General features: G+C 38.3%; 1 long non-coding RNA gene and 2 other non-coding genes across 3 annotated transcripts; 1 reads left to right on the top strand and 2 right to left on the bottom strand.

Moving 5' to 3' along the window:
- Window positions 1–471: 471 nt before the first annotated feature.
- On the bottom strand, window positions 472–20,095 carry LOC127803363 (uncharacterized). Its single transcript, XR_008023510.1, has 2 exons — window positions 19,811–20,095; window positions 472–668 (listed from the first exon to the last, which is right to left on the bottom strand). It is a non-coding gene; the product is annotated as an uncharacterized LOC127803363 (long non-coding RNA).
- A 62-nt stretch (window positions 20,096–20,157) lies between these two features.
- On the bottom strand, window positions 20,158–20,229 carry TRNAW-CCA (transfer RNA tryptophan (anticodon CCA)). The gene has a single exon. It is a non-coding gene; the product is annotated as a tRNA-Trp (tRNA).
- A 1,403-nt stretch (window positions 20,230–21,632) lies between these two features.
- Window positions 21,633–21,704, top strand: TRNAW-CCA (transfer RNA tryptophan (anticodon CCA)). The gene has a single exon. It is a non-coding gene; the product is annotated as a tRNA-Trp (tRNA).
- The last annotated feature ends 255 nt before the right edge of the window (window positions 21,705–21,959 follow it).

Below are 21,959 nucleotides of genomic sequence, written 5' to 3'. Positions count from 1 at the left end.
ATTATGGAGAGAAGAGACAACAATAAAAAATATGGGAGAAGAATAGGAAGGTAAAAGGTTATTGTATTTTGTATTTAATTTTTAATAAAATATTTATTATTAAAAATAAATATATATATATATATCTATATAATAAGGGAGAACGGTTTTTGAAAATATATAAAATGTAAGAGAGAGACATTTAAATGGCTAAGATAAATTTTTAATATACATCAATGATTGAGATTGGCTAAGTTGAATGATATTCCCACCTACTCACTCCCTTACTCATCGCCTCTCTCTTTCACAAACCCACCCACCCATGCAATCGGTGTAACACCCCACCTACTCAGGGCGTGTTATGTTTTAGGAATTTTGGAGCTTATTTCTTTTTTCGAATTACATCATTTCCGAAATTCTCTTAGACCTATCTAGTGCTTTGACAAAATAATTTATACACATGAGATAAATAAAATCTTACAAAGCGGAAACTGAAATCGAACATGATCATAGCATTTCATACATAGATGACTGAACATAACACTTATTACAAAGTTAATACATAAGCTTCTAAAGATAATTTAAAACGTACATGATACTTGAAATGTCCATACTACAACATAACATGGTACACTCGCTTATTCCTTAACGACTCGTGTCACTACACATCTTCGACTTTCGTACCATCACTGCAAGTCCCAACTGGAACGTTAAATATTCTAGGGGTAAAACCCGAATTAGATGATGAACTATCTAAGTAAGGGTACAAGATGTTTAATATATGTGTATGCAATGTCTTACTCATCGTAGGTGTTAACTACACCCTTTATGCTACTTACCATTTTTACAGCCATTTTTTTCAAAGTCGAGATGTATGGGGGCACCATTGGTACAGTAACGGTGCTAGTTCGTACTCCCTACGACCACGATGCATGTGATCGATGATATTAACGTGTACATATGCATTTCATAGCATGTCATGAATGCAGTCTATGTGATTGATACATATTAGGGCATGTTAATATGATGAAGCATTTCCGAAAATCGGGTGTAAACATAAATATTCATAACCGTACTAATCTTGCAAACGGTACACTTACAATTTAAGTTACCTCGAAAAGCGTGTCATCCTCGAAAGACGAGCTATTTCTCAATTCTCGTGCCCCAAGGATTCCTAGAACATTAAATTTATTCCAAAATGTTAATTTACTATTTTCTCATAATTTCTCTTTATTTTCTAAGTCTTATTTTCTCAAAATTCCATAATAAATATCTAAACTTTCATATAATCTAATTTCTCTTTACTAATATTCTTTAAATAATATTCCTGGCCTTCTGAAATTTTCTTGAATTTTTTCAAATTAAATTCCTTTTTTTTCCTTATTTCCATAATAACAAAACTATTTAAATAAATAATTAATTTAGCATTTTCAGAAAATTTATCACAAAATAAGACATAAACAAAATTCTAGATTTTCTAGAAATTTTTGCAAAATTTTATCTATTTTCTTTTTTATTTTCTCTTTTTTTTTCTTTCTTTCCTAGCGGGCGCATGCAGGCCACGCCCCTTCTTCTTATTCACGGGCACGTGTGACCACGCGCCCGACCCCCCCCTCTCGGGTCATCTTCTCCGGCGGCCAAATCGCCGCCGGCGACCCTGCCAGGCTTCCAAGCTTCAAAAGAAGCTTCCCTCCCCCTTAATTTCGACCTCCCAAACCCGATTTTAACCTTGAAATTTAGAAAAAACCAACAAAAATACCTCGCTTTGCTGGTTGAAGTCTCGCTCCGGCGATTCGCAGCTTTTCCGGCGAGCTTCGATTCTTCTTCTCATTTGCTCCCTTAGCCACCAAATGCTCTAGAAAACTTGCCCACGACTCAAGGAGTAAAACCCCGCTCACCACACTCTCAATCACTGCCCCAATCACACGCTCTTTGAAGTAAAAATTCTAATGCAAAGAGGCTACTCAAACGCAACTATTTATAGTCGAAATTCGCCGCGAACTGTTCCATCAAGGCGCCCACGTGTCCTAGACGACCATCTCGTCGGCCATTGCGGCATTAATGCTGCCCCTCATCCCTGGTAGCTTGTTGCAGGCGCAGCCAGAGCATGGCCACGCGCCTGCTTTGATTTTTTTTATTTATATATATATAATGTACATACATACAAGTTTATAATATATATATATATACATACATTAGTATAAAATCAAATTTTAATACAAAATTTCTGATATTTTTACTATATACTTTATATAATTACAATACAATAAATTTAACTACTAAATTTATATATACCAACTAAAATTCTAATAAGTTTTCTAGGGTCTAAAATATCAAATTATGATGATGTCCTAGGATATTACATTCTCCCCTCCTTACAAAAATTTCGTCCTCGAAATTTGATCATTTTTTGCTTATAGGATCCTTAAATAGGTATAGAAAGTTAATCTCCATGTCTTCTTCCCGTTCCCAAGTTATTTCTTCACTCACCGGGTTTCTCCACAAGACTTGCACAAGGGGAATTGATTTGTTTCTCAAAACTTGATCCATGCGATCCAAAATTTTAACCTGTTTCTCAACGTACGAAAGATTTTCTTGAACTTCGACAGCTTCAGTCGGCATTACTTGAGGGGGATCTAGCTCATGCTTACGGAGTTGCGATACATGAAATACATCGTGGAGGTTTAACAGGGCCAGGGGTAGAGGAAGTCGATAAGTGACTGGTCCAATTCTTTCCACTATATCATATGGACCTATATACCTGGGACTTAATTTGCTCTTTTTCTTGTTGTTTCGAGTTACCATTCTTAGTGGAGATATCTTTAGATACACTTTATCACCAACTTGGAACTCTAAATTCCTTCTTCTAATATTCACGTAGGATTTCTGACGATCCTGAGCTTCCTTGATTTTTTTCGAATGATCTTTATCTTTTCCGATATCTCCTGAACGATCTCAGGTCCCAAGATTTGACGTTCACCTACCTCAATCCAGCATATCGGGGACCTACATTTTCGTCCGTATAATATGGAGCCATTCCAATGCTACTGTGATAGTTGTTATTGTAAGCGAACTCTACCAATGGTAAATGTTCCTCCCAATTTCCTAGAAAGTCAATAGCAAAGGCCCGTAACATATCTTTTAAGGTTTGAATGGTCCTTTCTGATTGACTATCAGTCTGGGGATGATAGGCTGTACTTAGCCTAAGTTGAGTATCTAAACACTTTTGCAGGCTTCCCCCAAACCTAGAAGTGAACCTTGGGTCGCGGTTTGACACAATACTTACAGGCACTCCATGTAATTTGATAATCTAGTTACGATACTGCTGAGCTAACTTGCTGATCAGTTGGCCTACTTTCATAGCCAGAAAATGAGCAGACTTAGATAATCTGTCAACTATCACCCAAATAACATCATTCCCTTTAAGACTTTTTGGTAATCCCATCACGAAATCTATCGTAATATGTTCCCATTTCCATTTCGGGATTTCTAATGGCTGCAAACTTCCACTTGGTTTTTGATGCTCAATCTTGATTCTCTAACACGTGTCACATTGACTAACGTATCTTGCCACGCTTTTCTTCATTCTCGGCCACCAATACACAACCTTCAAGTCTTGATACATCTTAGTGGCACCAGCGTGTATCGACTATCTGGATCGGTGGGCTTCTCCCAAAATTACTTGTCGTAATTCCCTCACGCGAGGTACATATATCCTTCATTGAAACCGAAGGATGTTATCTCTTACTTCCAATTCCGGTCTCTTTGCTTGACCGTGCTCATCGATCCATAACTTAATTCGAGAATCTTCTGAATAAACTTGTCGTATTTAATCCATTAATTCAGGTTGTAGAGTGAGATTAGCTGCGTAGGCAGAGTTATCTCAAGAAACTACTCACACCGTCATCAAACTAAAAGCCCTAACTAGCTTCCACTCAGATACCATCATTCCAGCCACATAAGGGGTTTCTTTCCTACTTAAGGCATCAGCCACAATGTTAGCTTTACCCGGATGGTATTGGATAGTGCAGTCATAATCTTTTAACAACTCCATCCATTTTCGTTGCCTCATGTTCAATTCTTTCTGCGAGAATACGTATTATAGGTTCTTGTGATCAGTAAAAATTTTGAACTTCTCGCCATATAAATAATGTCTCCAAATCTTTAAGGAAAACACCACCGCTGCCAACTCCAAATTGTGGGTCGGGTAATTTCGCTCGTGGTTCTTAAGCTGTCGGGACCCATAGGCAATGACCCTACCGTGCTGCATCAGCACATATCCCAAACCGTTTCTCGATGCATCTGTGTACACCATAAGTTCTCCTGATCCGTTTGGCGTAACCAGTACTAGAGCGGTTGTGAGTTTATTTTTAAGCATTTGAAAACTTTCTTCGCACCGCTTGGTCTAATTGATATTCACCCCTTTCTGAGTTAACTTGGTGAGGAGCGTTGCGATCCTGGAAAATCTTTCCACGAATTTTCTATAATACCCAGCTAATCCCCAAGAAACTCTTAACTTCTATAACAGACTGAGGTTACTTCCAATTCTTTACAGCCGCTATCTTTGCGACCTAGCAAAGGCCGATATAACGTGCCCTAAAAATGCCACTTGGTATAACCAAAATTCACATTTCGAGAATTTGGCATACAGCTTATGTTTTTGCAACGTTTGCAATATCACCCTTAAATGCGACTCTTGCTCTTCTTCCGAGGGAGAGTATATCAGTATGTTGTCTATGAATACGATCACGAACTTGTCCAAAAATGGTCTGAAAACTCAATTCATGGTATCCATAAAAACTGCTGGGGCGTTACTTAGCCCGAACGGCATCACCATGAATTCGTAGTGCCCATATCGAGAATGAAAAGCTATCTTAAGCACATCCTCTACCTTGATCCTCAATTGGTAGTACCCTGATCTCAAGTCGATCTTTGAGAAGACCTTGGCTCCTTGTAACTGGTCGAACAACTCCTCTATTCTGGGAAGTGAGTACTTATTGTTTACAGTTATCTTATTCAACTATCGATAATCTATGCACATCTCAAACTCCAATCTTTTTTCTTAACAAAAAGCACTGGCGTACCCCATGGCGACATGCTTGGTCTGATGAACCCCTTGTCCAATAGCTCTTGAAGTTGGGCCTTTAATTCTCTTAATTCTGTGGGGACCATTTTATATGGGGATATGGAAACTGGACTTGACCCTGGTATAATTTCTATCAAAAACTGGATCTCTCTCTGGGGCGGGAATCCAGGCAATTCTTCGAGAAACACATCCCCGAACACTCTAACGATTCGTACTTCTTCGATTTCCAATGGTTCCTTCCTTTTCCCTTAGACACAAGCCAAGTATCCCTGTGCCCCTTGTCGTAATAGTTTCTCAGCCTTTAGAGCTGAGATCCACTTCCTTTCACTTGCCATCATTTTCACTCGAAACTTAACATTCAAACCTCTGCTCTTGAAACTAACTATCTTAGCTTTACAGTCCAATGTAGCGTTGTATTTGGTTAGGAATTCCATTCCTAGAATCACGTCAAAATCTTGAAATTCTAGAAGGATTAGATCCACCAGGAACTCAACTTCTCTTATTTGAATTTTTCTATTTTTATAACCTGAGGAGGTTTTTAAAGACTTCCCCATCGGGGTTGCCACGATCATACGGCAGCTTAGATTTTTCGATTTTTCTCTTAGTACTTCAGCAAATGCATGGAAATAAATGAATGACTTGCTCATGAATCTATCAAAACATGCATAGGAATACCAGATGTAGACATGGTACATTCGATTACAGCTGGGTCTTCTGCCGTATCTTGTTGAGTTAGATGAAACACTCTTCCATGCTGCACCCTAGAATTTCCTGATGATCCCTGAGGTTGACTTATTTGCTGCAGCTTGGGGCAATCCCTTGTAAAATGCCTTGTCTACTGACAGTTAAAACAAAGTGATTCCTTTCTTAGGGCAGCTTAGATTGATATGTTCCTCCTCTCCGCAGTTGTAGCAGCCTTTCGTTCCCAATAGGCACGGCCTTCCGGGGTATTACTTTTGGCATCTTGTGCATGGATTACTAGGCTTGAACTTAGGCCTCTTGAGATCCAGCTTCTTCCCTGCTCTTTGATTACTTGCTTGTTGACTTTATCCTTGAATGGCTTCAATTCGACTCAGATTAGCCTCAGTTGTGACGGCTTGCAGCACCACTTCTGCATAAGACTGGGTACTTACACTGCTCAGGGCTTGTTGAAGCCTCAGATTTAGCCCCCCTAAGAACTTTTGGGCTTTGATCCTTTCATCTCCTTCATAAATGAGCATTTACCTGATCAATCGGTTGAAAGCATCTTTGTACTGGGCTACGGTCATGTCCCCGATTTGCCTTAACTCCATAAATTCTCTCTCATTCTTCTTCACTCTCAAACTTAAAGGAAAGTTTTTTCTCATCGAAGAGTTCTTTGAATTGCTCCCAAGTGACGTATGATGCCCTAGCTCGAGGGGTCATTGCTCGCTTAACTCCTTTCCACCATCTGTCTGCCTCGTCTTGAAGCATGAAGGTGGCACAATTGACTTTCTCTTCTTCTCCACAGTGTAAGTGGTCTAGCAGCTTTTTCGTTTGTTTAATCCAAAATTCCCCTTCGCTGAGGTCCGCGCCAACTTTCCCTTGAAAGACGGAGGGATTCTATCGACGGTAGAGGTCGAGCATGTTGACTGTATGGCCGTCCCGAAAGTGAGTTCCTTGCATAAATCCCACCATGCTTCCCAGTATTCGCTCCATTTGGTCAAGTCGACTGCTCCTAGTCTCTTAGCTAGAGTCGCCTTCCAGGTTACCACTTGCGTTTCTCTCTACATTGCTAACTCGTTGATTGGGTGTTCTAGGTCCTACTGTTATCCCTCTTTGAGTGTTCACCATCTGAAAAGATAATAATATTCTCGATTAGCTAACAGGGTCTTACTATTCGATAAAGTTAATTATTCATTAATTCCACAGATATTATACATCCGATTACAAAATGTCATAGGCCACGCACTACATAAGTCATGGAGATAGTTAGAGCATTTCTAGCTATGTCTACTTAGGTTCGGACAACCTCCATATCCAAGCGTCTTTTTTCGTCTTCGGACTCGTACGATGGTCCCTCAAGATCCTCCCTAACCTCTTCATTCTCTTCTTCGTCCTCGGAGTCTGTGTCCTTAAACTCAAGAGGGTTATTTTCGGCCCAAAGTACGGGTATATTGTCTCACTTTTTTGCCTCGATCGGGTCTCCCATTTCTTTTTCCTCTTTCGCCTCGATCGGGTCTCCCATTTCTTCATCAGACTCCTCCACTAGTATTGGATCGTATAGCTCCACCAGTTGCTCACAAATCCGCTCGCAATAAAGATGAAATTCTGGGAATTGCTCGCCTTGCCGGGCCCAATCATCGAAGTCTTGTAGATCGCCTTCCAGAACACCAACCAGCATATTTATCTGGAACTGGACTAGGTCAATCCAGAGTCGGTAACTCGGGAGTACGTCGTCGATGATTTCTTCCATTTGGACCAAATGCTCCATGATGCCTTCATTTGGTTCCAGGTCTTAAGACGATGTGCCCAATGATCGACTAATACCTGTTCTGAGAAATTTCCTACCATCCTGTCATCACAACTCTCGTTAGTACCCCTAATTGACCTCGAGTTGGTACTTCTAACCTTCTTCGATTCTCGATATAAGTGCTAACGTTCAGTCTAAGTTATCTACTTAGTTGAGCTTTGATACCAACTGTAACACCCTACCTACTCAGGGCATGTTATGTCTTAGGAATTTTGGAACTTATTATTTTTTTTTTTTTTTGAATTACATCATTTCCGAAATTCCCTTAGACCTATCTAGTGCTTTGACGAAATCATTTATACACTAGAGATAAATAAAATCTTACAAAACGGAAGTTGAAATCGAACATGATCATAGCATTTCATACATAGATGACTGAACATAGCACTTATTACAAAGTTGATACATAAGCTTCTAAAGATAATTTAAAACGTATATGATACTTGAAATGTCCATACTACAACATAACATGGTACACTTGCTTATTCCTTGACGACTTGTGTCACTACACATCTTCGACTTTCGTACCATCACTGCAAGTCCCGACTGGAACGTTAAATATTCCAGGGGCAAAATCCGAATTAGATAATGAACCATCTAAGTAAGGGTACAAAATGTTTAATATGTGTGCATGCAATGTCTTACTCATCGTAGATGTCAACTACACCCTCCATGCTACTTACCATTTTTACAACAACCTCTTTCGAAACCAGGGTGTATGGGGGCACCCTTGGTACAGTAGCGGTGCTAGTTCGTACTCCCTACGGCCATGATGCATGTGATCAATGATATCAACGTGTACATATGCATTTCATAGCATGTCATGAGTATAATCTACGTGATGGATACATATCAGGGCATGTCAATATGATGAAGCATTCCCGAAGATATGGTGTAAACATAAATATTTATAACCATACTAATCTTGCAACGGTACACTTACAATTTAAGTTGCCTTAAAAAGCGTGTCATCCTCGAAAGACGAGCTATTTCTCAATCCTCGTGCCCCAAGGATTCCTAAAACATTAAATTTATTCCAAAATGTTAATTTACTATTTTCTCATAATTTTTATAATTTCTCTTTATTTTCTAAGTCTTATTTTCTCAAAATTCCATAATAAATATCTAAACTTTCATATAATCCAATTTCTCTTTATTAATATTTCTGGCCTTCTGAAATTTTCTTGAAATTTTTCAAATTAAATTCCTATTTTTTCCTTATTTCCATAATAGCAAAACTACTTAAATAAATAATTAATTTAGCATTTTCTAGAAAATTTATCACAAAATAAGACAAACAAAATTCTAGATTTTTTGGAAATTTTTGCAAAAATTTTATCTATTTTCTTGCAAAATAAGACATTAATTTAGCTATGCTCTGGCCACGCTTACAACAAGCTACCAAGGGTGAGAGGCGGCATTAATGCCGCAATGGCCGATGGGATGGTCGTCTAGGACACACGAGCGCCTTGATGGGACAGTTCTTGGCGAATTTTGGCTATAAATAGCCGCATTCGAGCAGCCTCTTTGCATCAGAATTTTTACTTCAAAGAGGGGGTGATTGGAGCAGTGATTGAGAGTGTGGTGAGCAGAGTTTTACTCCTTGAGTCGTGGGCAAGTTTTCTAAAGCATTTGGTGGCCAACAGAGTAAAGGAGAAGAAGAATCGAAGCTCGCCGAAAAAGCCTCGAATTGCTGGAGCCGAGACTTCAACAAGTAAAATGAGGTATTTTTGTTGGTTTTTTTTCTAAATTTCAAGGTTAAAATCGGGTTTGGGAGGTCGAAATTAAGGAGGAGTGAAACTTCTTTTGAAGCTTGGAAGCCCGACAAGGTCGCCGGCAGCGATTTGGCCGTCGGAGAAGACGACCCGAGGGGGGGTCGGGCGCGTGTGACCACGCGCCCGCAAGTAGGAAGAAGGCGCGTTGCCCGCATGACCTGCCAAAAAAGAAAGAAAAGAAAAAAAAAATAAAAAGAAAATAGATAAAATTTTGCAAAAATTTTCAAAAAATCTAGAATTTTGTTTATGTCTTATTTTGTGAAAAAATTTCTGGAAAATGCTAAATTAATTATTTATTTAAGTAGTTTTGCTATTATGAAAATAAGAAAAAAATAGGAATTTAATTTGAAATATTTCAAGAAAATTTCAGAAGGCCAGAAATATTATTTAAAGAATATTAGTAAAGAGAAATTGGGTTATATGAAAGTTTAGATATTTATTATGAAATTTTGAGAAAATAAGACTTTGAAAATAAAGAGAAATTATAAGAAAATAGTAAATTAACATTTTGGAATAAATTTAATATTTTAGGAATCCTTGGAGCATGAAGATTGGGAAATAGCTCATCTTTCGAGAACAACATGCTTTTCGAGGCAACTTAAATTGTATGTGTACCGTTGCAAGATTAGTACGGTTATAAATATTTATGTTTACACCCGATCTCCGGGAATGGTTTATCATATTGACATGCCCTGATATGTATCTATCACGTAGACTACACTCATAACATGCTATGAAATGTATATGTACACGTTAATATCATTGATCACATGCATCGTGGCCGTAGGGAGCACGAATTAGCACCGCTATTGTACCAAGGGTGCCTCCATACACTCCGGCTTCGAAAGAGGTGGCCGTAAAAATGGTAAGTAGCATGGAGGGTGCAGTTGACACGTACGATGAGTAAGACATTGCATACACACATATTAAACATCTTGTACCCTTACTTAGATGGTTCATCATCTAATTCGGGTTTTACCCCTGAAATATTTAACGTTCCAGTCGGGACTTGCAGTGATGGTACGGAAGTCGAAGATGTGTAGTGACACGAGGCCTCAAGGAATAAGCAAGTGTACCATGTTATGTTTTAGTATGGACATTTCAAGTATCATGTACATTTTAAATTATCTTTAGAAGCTTATGTATCAACTTTGTAATAAGTGCTATGTTCAGTCATCTATGTATGAAATGCTATGATCAGGTTCGATTTCAGCTTCTGCTTTGTAACATTTTATTTATCTCTAGTGTATAAATGATTTCGTCAAAGCACTAGATAGGTTTAAGGGAATTTCGGAAATGATGTAATTCGAAAAAAAAAAATAAGTTCCAAAATTCCTAAGACATAACATGCCCTGAGTAGGTAGGGTGTTACAGTTGGTATTAAAACTCAACTAAGTAGATAACTTAGACTGAACGTTAGCACTTATATCGAGAATCGAAGAAGGTTAGAAGTACCAACTCGAGGTCAATTATAGGTACTAACGAGAGTTGTGATGACAGGATGGCGGGAAATTTCTTAGAGTAAGTATTAGTCGATCATTGGGCACATCATCTTGAGACCCGGAACCAAATGAAGGCATCATGGAGCATTTGGTCCAAATGGAAGAAATCATCGACGACGTACTCCCGAGTTACCGACTCTAGCCTAACCTAGTCCAGTTCCAAATAAATATGCTGGTTGGTGTTCTGGAAGGCGATCTGCAAGACTTCGATGATTGGGTCAGGCAGGGCTAGCAATTCCTAGAATTTCATCTTTATTTCGAGCGGATTCGCGAGCAACTGGTGGAGCTATACGAGCCGGTGCTAGTGGAGGAGTCTAACGAAGAAATGAGAGACCCGATCGAGGCGGAAGAGGAAGAAGAAATGGGAGACCCGATCAAGGCAGAAGAGGAAGACAATATACTCGTACTTTGGGCCGAAAATAACCCTCTTGAGTTTGAGGACACAGACTCCGAGGACGAAGAAGAGAACGAAGAGATTAGGGACGATCTTGAGGGACCATCGTACGAGTCCAAAGAAGAAAAAGACGCTTGGATATGGAGGTCGTCCGGACCCAAGTAGACATAGCTAGAAATGCTCTAACTATCTTCATGACTTATGTACTGCATGGCCTATGACATTTTATAATCGGATGTATAATATATGTGGAATTAATGAAGGATTAACTTTATCGAATGGTAAGACCCTGTTAGCTAATCGAGAATATTATTTTCTTTTCAGATGGTGAACACTCAAAAAGGGATAGCAGTAGGATCTAGGACACCTAATCAACGAGCTAGCAATGCAGAGGGAAACACAAGTGATAACCTAGAAGGTGACTCTAGCCAGGAGACTAGGAGTAGTCGACTTGACCAAATGGAGCGAATACTAGGAAGCATGGTGGGATTTATGCAAGGAACTCACTCCTGGGACGGCCATACAGTCAACATGCTCGACCTCTATCGTCGACAAAATCCCCCCGTATTTCAAGGGAAACTTGGCGTAGACCCCAGCGAAGGGGAATTCTGGATTGAACAAACGGAAAAGCTGTTAGACCACTTGCACTGTGGAGAAGAAGAGAAAGTCAACTATGCCACCTTCATGCTTCAAGACGAGGCAGACAGATGGTGGAAGGGAGTTAAGCGAGCAATAACCCCTCGAGCTAGGGCACCATACGTCACCTGGGAGCGATTCAAAGAACTCTTTGACGAGAAGTACTTTCCTCTAAGTCTAAGAGTGAAGAAGGAGAGAGAATTTATGGAGTTAAGGCAAACCGGGGACATGACCGTAGCCCAGTACAAAGATGCTTTCAACTGATTGATTAGGTACATGCCCATTTATGAATGAGATGAAAGGATAAAAACCCAAAAGTTCTTAGGGGGGCTAAATCTGAGGCTTCAGCGAGCCCTGAGTAGTGTAAGTACCCAGTCTTATGCAGAAGTGGTGCTGCAAGCCGTCACAACTGAGGCTAATCTGAGCCGGATTGAAGTCATTCAAGGAGAAAGTCAGCAAGCAAGTAATCAAAGAGCAAGCAAGAAGCTGGATCTCAAGAGGCCTAAGTTCAAGCCTAGTAATCCATGCACAAGATGCCAGAAGCAACACCCCGAAAGGCCGTATCGATTTGGAACGAAAGGCTGCTATAACTGCGGAGAGGAGGGACATATCAATCTAAGCTACTCTAAGAAATGAATCACTTGTTTTAACTGTCAGCAGACAGGGCATTTTACAAGGGATTGCCCCAAGCCGCGGCAGATAAGTCAACCTCAAGGATCATCAAGAAATACCAGGGTGCAGCAGGGAAGTGTGTTTCATCTAACTCAGCAAGATACAGTAGAAGACCCAGCTGTAATCGAAGGTACCATGTCTACATCTGGTATTTCTATGCATGTTTTGATAGATTCAGGAGCAAGTCATTCATTCATTTCGCATGCATTTGCTGAAGTACTAGGAGAAAAATCGAAAAACCTGAGTTGTCGTATGATCGTGGCAACCTCAATGGGGAAGTCTCTAGAATCCTCCTCAAGTTATAAAAATAGAAAAATTCAGATAGGAGAAGTTGAGTTCCTGGTGGATCTAATCCTTCTAGAATTTCAAAATTTTGACGTGATTCTAGAAATGGACTTCCTAACCAAATACAACGCTACATTGGACTGTAAAGCTAAGATAGTTAGTTTCAAAAGCGGAGGTTCGAATGTCAAGTTTCGAGGGAAAAAGAGGGCAAGTGAAAAGAAGTGGATCTCAGCTCTAAAGGCTAAGAAACTATTACGACAAGGGGCACAGGAATACTTAGCTTGTGTCCAAGGGAAAAATGAGGAATCATTGAAAATTGAAGAAGTATGAATCGTTAGAGAGTTCAAGGATGTGTTTCCCAAAGAATTGCCTGGATTGCCATCCCAGAGAGAGATCGAGTTTTCGATAGAAATTGTACCGGGGTCAAGTCCGGTTTCCATATAAAATGGCCCCCGCAGAGTTAAAAGAATTAAAGGCCCAATTTCAAGAGTTGTTGGACAAGGGGTTCATCAGACCAAGCATGTCGCCATGGGGTGCGCCAGTGCTTTTTGTTAAGAAAAAATATCGGAGTTTGAGAATGTGCATAGATTATCGGTAGCTGAATAAGATAACTGTAAAAAATAAGTACCCACTTCCCAGAATAGAGGAGTTGTTCGACCAGTTATAAGGAGCCAAGGTCTTCTCAAAGATCGACTTGAGATCAGGGTACTACCAATTGAGGATCAAGGCAGAGGATGTGCCTAAGACAGCTTTTCTTTCTCGATATGGGCACTACGAATTCATGGTGATGCCGTTCGGGCTAACCAATGCCCCAGCAGCTTTTATGGATTCCATGAACCGAGTTTTCAGACCATTTTTTGACAAGTTTGTGATCGTGTTCATAGACGACATACTGATATACTCTCCATCAGAAGAAGAGCACGAGTCGCATTTAAGGGTGATATTGCAAACGTTGCAAAAATATAAACTGTATGCCAAATTCTCGAAATGTGAATTTTTGTTATACCAAGTGGCATTTTTAGGGCACGTTATATCGGCCGAAGGAATATCGGTCGACCCAGCAAAGATAGCGGTTGTGAAGAATTGGAAGCAACCTCAGTCTGTTACAGAAGTTAAGAGTTTCTTGGGATTAGCTGGGTATTATAGAAAATTCGTGGAAAGATTTTCCAAGATCGCAACGCCCCTCACCAAGTTAACATAGAAAGGGGTGAAGTTCGATTGGAACGAGTGGTGCGAAGAAAGTTTTCAGATGCTTAAAAATAAACTCACAACCGCTCCGGTACTGGCTATGTCAAACGGATCAAGAGGATTTATGATGTACACAAACGCATCAAGAAACGGTTTGGGATGTCTGTTGATGCAGCACGGTAGGGTCATTGCCTATAGGTCCCGACAGCTTAAGAACCACGAGCGGAATTACCCGACCCACGATTTGGAGTTGGCAGCGGTGGTGTTTGCCTTAAAGATTTGGAGACATTATTTATATGGCGAGAAATTCGAAATTTTTACTGATCACAAGAACCTACAATACGTATTATCGTAGAAAGAATTGAACATGAGGCAACGAAGATGGATGGAGTTGTTAAAAGATTATGACTGCACTGTCCAATACCATACAGGTAAAGCAAACGTTGTAGCTAATGCCTTAAGCAGGAAAGAAACGCCTTATATGGCTGGAATGATGGTATCTGAGTGGAAGGTAGTTGAGGCTTTTAGTTTGATGATGGTGGGAGTAGTTTCTCGAGATAACTCTGCCTACGCAGTTAGTCTCACTTTGCAACCAGAATTAATGGATCAAATACGGCAAGCTTATTCAGAAGATTCTTGAATTAAGTTATGAATCGATGAGCACGGTCAAGCAAAGAGACCAGAATTTGAAGTAAGAGACAACATCCTTCCGTTTCAAGGAAGGATATATGTACCTCGCGTGAGGGAATTACGACAAATAATTTTGGTAGAAGCCTACCAATCCAGATACTCGATACACCCTGGTGCCACTAAGATGTATCAAGACTTAAAGGCTGTGTATTGGTGGCTGGGAACGAAGAAAAGCGTGGCAAGATACGTTAGTCAATGTGACACGTGTCAGAGAATCAAGACTGAGCATCAAAAACCAGGTGGAAGTTTGCAGCCATTAGAAATCCCGAAATGGAAATGGGAACATATTACGATGGATTTCGTGACGGGATTACCAAAAAGTCCTAAAGGGAATGATGCTATTTGGGTGATAGTTGACAGATTGTCTAAGTCTGCTCATTTTCTGGCTATGAAAGTAGGCCAACTGATCAGCAAGTTAGCCCAGCAGTATCTTAACGAAATTATTAGATTGCATGGAGTGCCTGTAAGTATTGTGTCAGACCGCGACCCAAGGTTCACTTCTAGGTTTTGGGGAAGCTTGCAAAAGTATTTAGGTACTCAACTTAGGCTAAGTACAGCCTATCATCCCCAGACTAATGGTTAATCAGAAATGACCATTCAAACCTTAGAAGATATGTTGCGGGCCTATGCTATTGACTTTTCAAGAAGCTGGGAGGAACATTTACCATTGGTAGAGTTCGCTTACAATAACAGCTATCACAGCAGCATTGGAATGGCTTCATATGAAGCCTTATACGGACAAAAATGTAGGTCCCCGATATGCTGGACTGAGGTAGGTGAATGTCAAATCTTGGGACCTGAGATCGTTTAGGAGACGTCAGAAAAGATAAAGATCATTCGGAAAAAAATCAAGGAAGCTCAGGATCATCAGAAATCCTATGCGAATACTAGAAAAAGGAATTTAGAGTTCCAAGTTGGTGATAAAGTGTATCTAAAGATATCTCCACTAAGAATGGTAACTCGAAACAATAAGAAAAAGAGCAAGTTAAGTCCCAAGTATATAGGTCTGTATGATATAGTGGAAAGAATTGGACCAGTCGCTTATCGACTTCCTCTACCCCTGGTCCTATCAAACCTCCACAATGTATTTCATGTATCGCAACTCCGTAAGCATGAACTAGATCCCCCTCAAATAATGCCGATCGAAGCTGTCAAAGTTCAAGAAAATCTTTCATACGTTGAGAAACCGGTTAAAATTTTGGATCGTAGGGATCAAGTTCTAAGAAACAAATCAATTCCCCTTGTGCAAGTCCTGTGGAGAAACCCGGTGAGTGAAGAAATAACTTGGGAACGGGAAGAAGACATGAAGATTAACTTTCCCTACCTATTTGAGGATCATATGAGCAAAGAATGATCAAATTTCGAGGACGGAATTTTTGTAAGGAGATGAGAATGTAATATCCTAGGACATAATTATAATTTGATATTTTAGACCCTAGAGAAATTATTAGAATTTTAGTTGGTATGTATAAATTTAGTAGTTAAATTTATTGTGTTGTAATTATATAAAGTATATAGTAAAAATATCAGAAAATTTGTATTAAAATTGGATTTTATACTAATGTATGTATGTATATATATATATTATAAACTCGTATGTATGTATGTATGTATGTATGTATGTACATTATATATATATAAATAAAAAAAAATCAGAGTAGGCGCGCAACCATGCTCTGGCCGCGCCTGCAATAAGCTACCAGGGATGAGGGGCGGCATTAATGCCGCAATGGCCAACAGGATGGTCGTCCAGGATACGTGGGTGCCTTGATGAGACAGTTCACAACGGATTTCGGCTATAAATAGCCGCATTCGAGCAGCCTCTTTGCATTAGAATTTTTACTTCAAAGAGTGGGTGATTGGGGCAGTGATTGAGAGCGTGGTGAGCGGGGTTTTACTCCTTGAGTTGTGGGCAAGTTTTCTGGAGCATTTAGTGGCCAACAGAGTAAAGGAGAAGAAGAATTGAAGCTCGCCGGAAAAGTAGCGAATCACCAGAGCCGAGACTTCAACCAACAAAAAAGGTATTTTTGTTGGTTTTTTTCTAAATTTCAAGGTTAAAATCGGGTTCGGGAGGTCGAAATTAAGAAGAAAAAAGCTTCTTTTGAAGCTTGGAAGCCCGGCAGGGTCGTCGGCGACAATTTGGCCGTCGGAGAAGACGACCCGAGGAGGGGGTCAGGCGCGTGGTCTCCCACGCCCGCGAGTAGGAAGAAGGCGCGTGGCCCGCACGCGCCCGCCAGGAAAGAAAGAAAAAAAAGAAAAGAAAAGAAAAAAGAAAAAAATAAAATAAAAAGAAAATAGATAAAATTTTGCAAAAATTTTCAGAAAATCTAGAATTTTGTTTATGTCTTATTTTGTGAAAAGTTTTCTAGAAAATGCTAAATTAATTATTTATTTAAGTAGTTTTTCTATTATGAAAATAAGGAAAAAATAGGAATTTAATTTGAAAATTTTCAAGAAAATTCCAGAAGGCCAGAAATATTATTTAAAGAATATTAGTAAAGAGAAATTGGGTTATATGAAAGTTTAGATATTTATTATGGAATTTTGAGAAAATAAGACTTAGAAAATAAAGAGAAATTATAGAATTATGAGAAAATAGTAAATTAACAATTTGGAATAAATTTAATATTTTAGGAATCCTTGGAGCACGAGGATTGGGAAATAACTCGTCTTTCGAGGACGACACGCTTTTCGAGGCAACTTAAATTATAAGTGTACCGTTGCAATATTAGTACGGTTATAAATATTTATGTTTACACCCGATCTTAGGGAATGCTTCATCATATTGACATGCCCTGATATGTATCCATCACGTAGACTGCACTCATGACATGCTATGAAATGTATATGTACACGTTGATATCATTGATCACATACATTGTGGTCGTAGGGAGTACGAACTAGCACCGCTACTGTACCAAGGGTGCCCCCATACACCCCGGCTTCGAAAGAGGTGGCCGTAAAAATGGTAAGTAGCATGGAGAGTGCAGGTTGACACCTACGATGAGTAAGACATTGCATATACACATATTAAACATCTTATACCCTTACTTAGATGGTTTATTATCTAATTCGAGTTTTGCCCCTGGAATATTCAACGTTCCAGTCGGGATTTGCAGTGATGGTACGGAAGTCGAAGATGTGTAGTGACACGAGTCGTCAAGGAATAAGCAAGTGTACCATGTTATGTTGTAGTATGGACATTTCAAATATCATGTACGTTTTAAATTATCTTTAAAAGCTTATGTATCAACTTTGTAATAAGTGTTATGTTCAATCATCTATGTATGAAATGCTATGATCAAGTTCGATTCCAGCTTCTGCTTTGTAATATTTTATTTATCTCTAGTGTATAAATTATTTTGTCAAAGCACTAGATAAGTTTAAGGAATTTCAGGAAATGATGTAATTCAAAAAAAAAAATAAGTTCCAAAATTCTAAGACATAACATGCCCTGTGTAGGTGGGGTGTTACATATAACTTATGCTATATGTAGACTGAGTAGATATACACAAAATCCTAATTGTGAACATTGGTTTGCATTAGTTAAACTAATGAGATATTTGAGAGGTACTGTGGATTATGGGATTTTATATATTGGATTTCTTACTGTATTAGAAGAATACAGTGATGCTAATTGGATCTGTGATTCATATGAAATAAAATCTACTAGTGGATATTTGTTCAACTTTAATGGGGGTGGAGTAGCTCGAAAATAAGCCAAACAAACTATTATAGCTAAATCCACCATGGAGTCAGAGTTTGTAGCTCTGAAGTTTGCTGGTAATGAGGTTGAGTGGTTGAGAAACTTCTTAGTAGATATTCCATTGGGTATGAAACCAACACTATCTGAGTCTTTGCATTGTGATTGCCAAACAACAATAGCCATTACAAAGAATAAATCTTATAATGGCAAGAATATACATATTCATTTAAAACATGATGTAGTAATACAGCTGCTTAGAGATGGAATTATTTTCATGAATTATGTGAAAGTCAAAAGTGAAATTGACCGATCCTCTGTCCAAACCCTTGGGTAGAAAATTAATAAATGAAACATCGAGAGGAATATGACCATTGCGAATTGAGAAAATCAAAGTGGTGGTAACCCAACCTATGTGATTGGAGATCTCATGAATTAAGTTCATATGGGTAATAACAAATCATATCTTGATCTTGGTGAAACACTATTTTTTTTGTGCTATCCCATTCTATGGTGTAAATTGTGTTGATTAACTACGATGTACGAGGGTTAAGCTAAACTCTTTATAAATTTTATATCCCTTATGGGTGGTGTATAATATTGCGGTATACACTCAATGGATTCACCTATATAAGTGTGGAGTGAGGTTGATTCTATGAAATTTGTGACTAAATTTTTAGAGCACTTATAAATTATTAGGTGAGTGCATGGCTTATTAGTGCAACACCGTGTTGAACAACAAAGAGTTGTGGGGGGTGTAATGTGAGCAGTAAGGCTTATAATTTACAATAAAGGTTGTGTTGAAATTATGCTTGTTGACAATATTTTTTTTGACTAAAAGTTGGTGAGTCTTGTGTAACAGATCACTGAGATTGCTCACATTTCCTCTATAAATAGAGCAACTTGTCCTTACTATTTCATTTTATTACTTTTTCTTCTCTAATATTTTATATTACTCACTCTTTTGTATCAATATTTGCTAAGTTTTATTTCCTTTGTTTTTTCTGCTACCTTATACTATTATTGCTCGCTTCGTTACTTTTTCTTCTCTAATATTTTTTATTACTCACTCTTTTGATCAACATTTGTTTGGGTTTTATTTCCCTTGTTATTCTTATTACCTTATACTATTATTGCTCTATAGTTTGTAGTACAAGAAGAATGTGTTGTATTATGGGGATAGCCACTGTTGATCTTAATATTATTGTCCTAGCCAAATCTATCTTTTAAAGCAATAACATCACACTTCAAGCTTAGTTTTCGCCATCATTATTTTGTTACTTTTCCATCTTTAGTCAGTCAAGCATTTACACAAACAATTGGGAGACCGAAAAAGCGACTTCCAAAAAACCAAACTACGAAGATTAAACTGCATAATTTTAAATGAAATGCTTAAGAAACACCACTACCTCGTGGCATTGCATCCACTTATCGCTCTTCAAACAGAAGGAAAGAGTGATTCGTACATCTGATAAACTAACTTGTTCGGTGATCTCTGCGTGCGTTGGCGATCGATTTCTTTTGGTGTGCGGTGGTGGAGACGCGGGCGATTCTCCAATTGGGTCTCTTCCTCTGAAGTCCTTGAAGAAGCCATGGCAGGGAGGAACTGGAAACTGGAAAGAGAAAAGAAGAGTTGAGTTGCAGAGAGTGTACGCATTCCGATAGACATAAGCAGAGGGGTTGGGCGAAAAGGTTAAAAGAATAAACAGAGCCCAAAAAATTAAATAAAAAAATTAAGAGGGAAAACTTTGGGGTTTGAACCCGACGTGAATCGAACACGCAACCTTCTGATCTGGAGTCAGACGCGCTACCATTGCGCCACGGATCCACCTTTCTTCTTATGGTGTAACTTTTAATTAATATTCAAATACAAAAAAGCCTAATTATTTCCCTATAAAGTCTTTTTTCAACGTTTCCATCGATTTCATATATATATATATTCTCATACAAAGTAATGGGGAGAAAAAAATTATTTGGAGTTCTTCCGTCCATTGGCATGACATTCAATTTCACTGGATCCTTCTTCGATTTTGAATTTTTATTATAGATTATAACTTTCCATGTTTTTATTATAGACGCTCACAGTTAATATATATGTATATAATTAATATGCATTACTAATTAAGGAGGAGACCACTAGTTCTCTTGAATTTGAGTCATTAGTTGATTGAGAAGTAGAGGGTAATTATTGATTAAATCTATCACTAATTGGTTAGAATTTACTACTAAAGTAACATTTGTTAACTAAAATATAGACTAAAAAATATAATATATGAAATGCATTCGAATACAAATATTTTTCATTGTATTTGTTAAATTTTCTTAAAAAAAATTACATGATTTCTTATCTTGAACTTTTAAAATAAATTTATCATTTCCTTCCATTCGAATAACTTATCTTGAACTTTATAAATAAGTTATCTTAATAAAATCTTATTTTACTCATTTTAACAAAAACTACCTAAATTGTTTGGTGGGGTATTGGGGTAATTATCTTGAACACATGTTTTTGCTATCATTGGCTGATTTGCAGGGGTATTGGGGTAATTATGAGACCGAGGGTATTTTTCTCGTCACATTTGGTTTTATAAGTGATGGTTTACTTTTTTCTAGCAAAAATGTAATAATTATTGTTTTTATGATTAAAAGTATTATGTATCCTAACTATCAGATCTAATTCAGTGTGCAGTTTAGACTTAATTATCTACGTTATCTTTTCTCAAATTTTTATAGAGTCAAGCTTTACTTTATTGATGCCGTCCTAGTCCTCTTTCAAATATGTATCCTAGACTTTTTGTGTTATGAGGTTATTTTTGATGGTATGTATTTCTTTGTTTAGTTGTGATAAGTGTTGTTATCTATTTGTTTTTATTTATTTTCTGATTGTTTGGTGGTATGTGTATCCCGACTAATTAGTGATAGATTTAGTCAATAGTTATCTTCTAGTTTTCGATCAATTAATGGCTCAATCAATTCAAGAGGTCTAGTGGTCTTTTACTAAATTAGTAATGCATATTAATTAACTATATATAATAAAAATTCAAAATCAAATGAAATTGAATGAATGTCATGGCAATGGACAGGAGCTCCAAAGAAATATTTTCTCCCCATTATTTTGCATGAGGAAAAAAAAAATGATGTACATATATTTATTATATATATGAAAACACAAACTGATTAGGCTTTTGTGTATTTGAATATTAATTAAGAGTACGCGCTAAGTTCCATCGTGGATCCGTGGCGCAATGGTAGCGCGTCTGACTCCAGATCAGAAGGTTGCGTGTTCGATTCACGTCGGGTTCAAACCCCAATTTTTTGGGGGGGCTCTGTTTATTCTCTAACCTTTTACGTCTACCGGAATCCGTACACTTTCTGCACCTCTTCTCTTCTTTTCTCCTTCCAGTTCCTCCCAGCTATGGCTTCGTCAAGGACTTAAGTGGAAGAAACCCATTTGGAGAATCGCCTGTGTCTCCACCACCGCACACCACAGGAAATCGATCGCCAACGCACGCGGAGATCACCGAACAAATTAGTTTATCAGATGTACGAATCACTCCT

The sequence above is a fragment of the Diospyros lotus genome, chromosome 6 (genome assembly GCF_014633365.1).
Source record: "Diospyros lotus cultivar Yz01 chromosome 6, ASM1463336v1, whole genome shotgun sequence".
Taxonomy (NCBI): domain Eukaryota; kingdom Viridiplantae; phylum Streptophyta; class Magnoliopsida; order Ericales; family Ebenaceae; genus Diospyros; species Diospyros lotus.
This window is presented reverse-complemented; position numbering and strand designations above follow the sequence as displayed.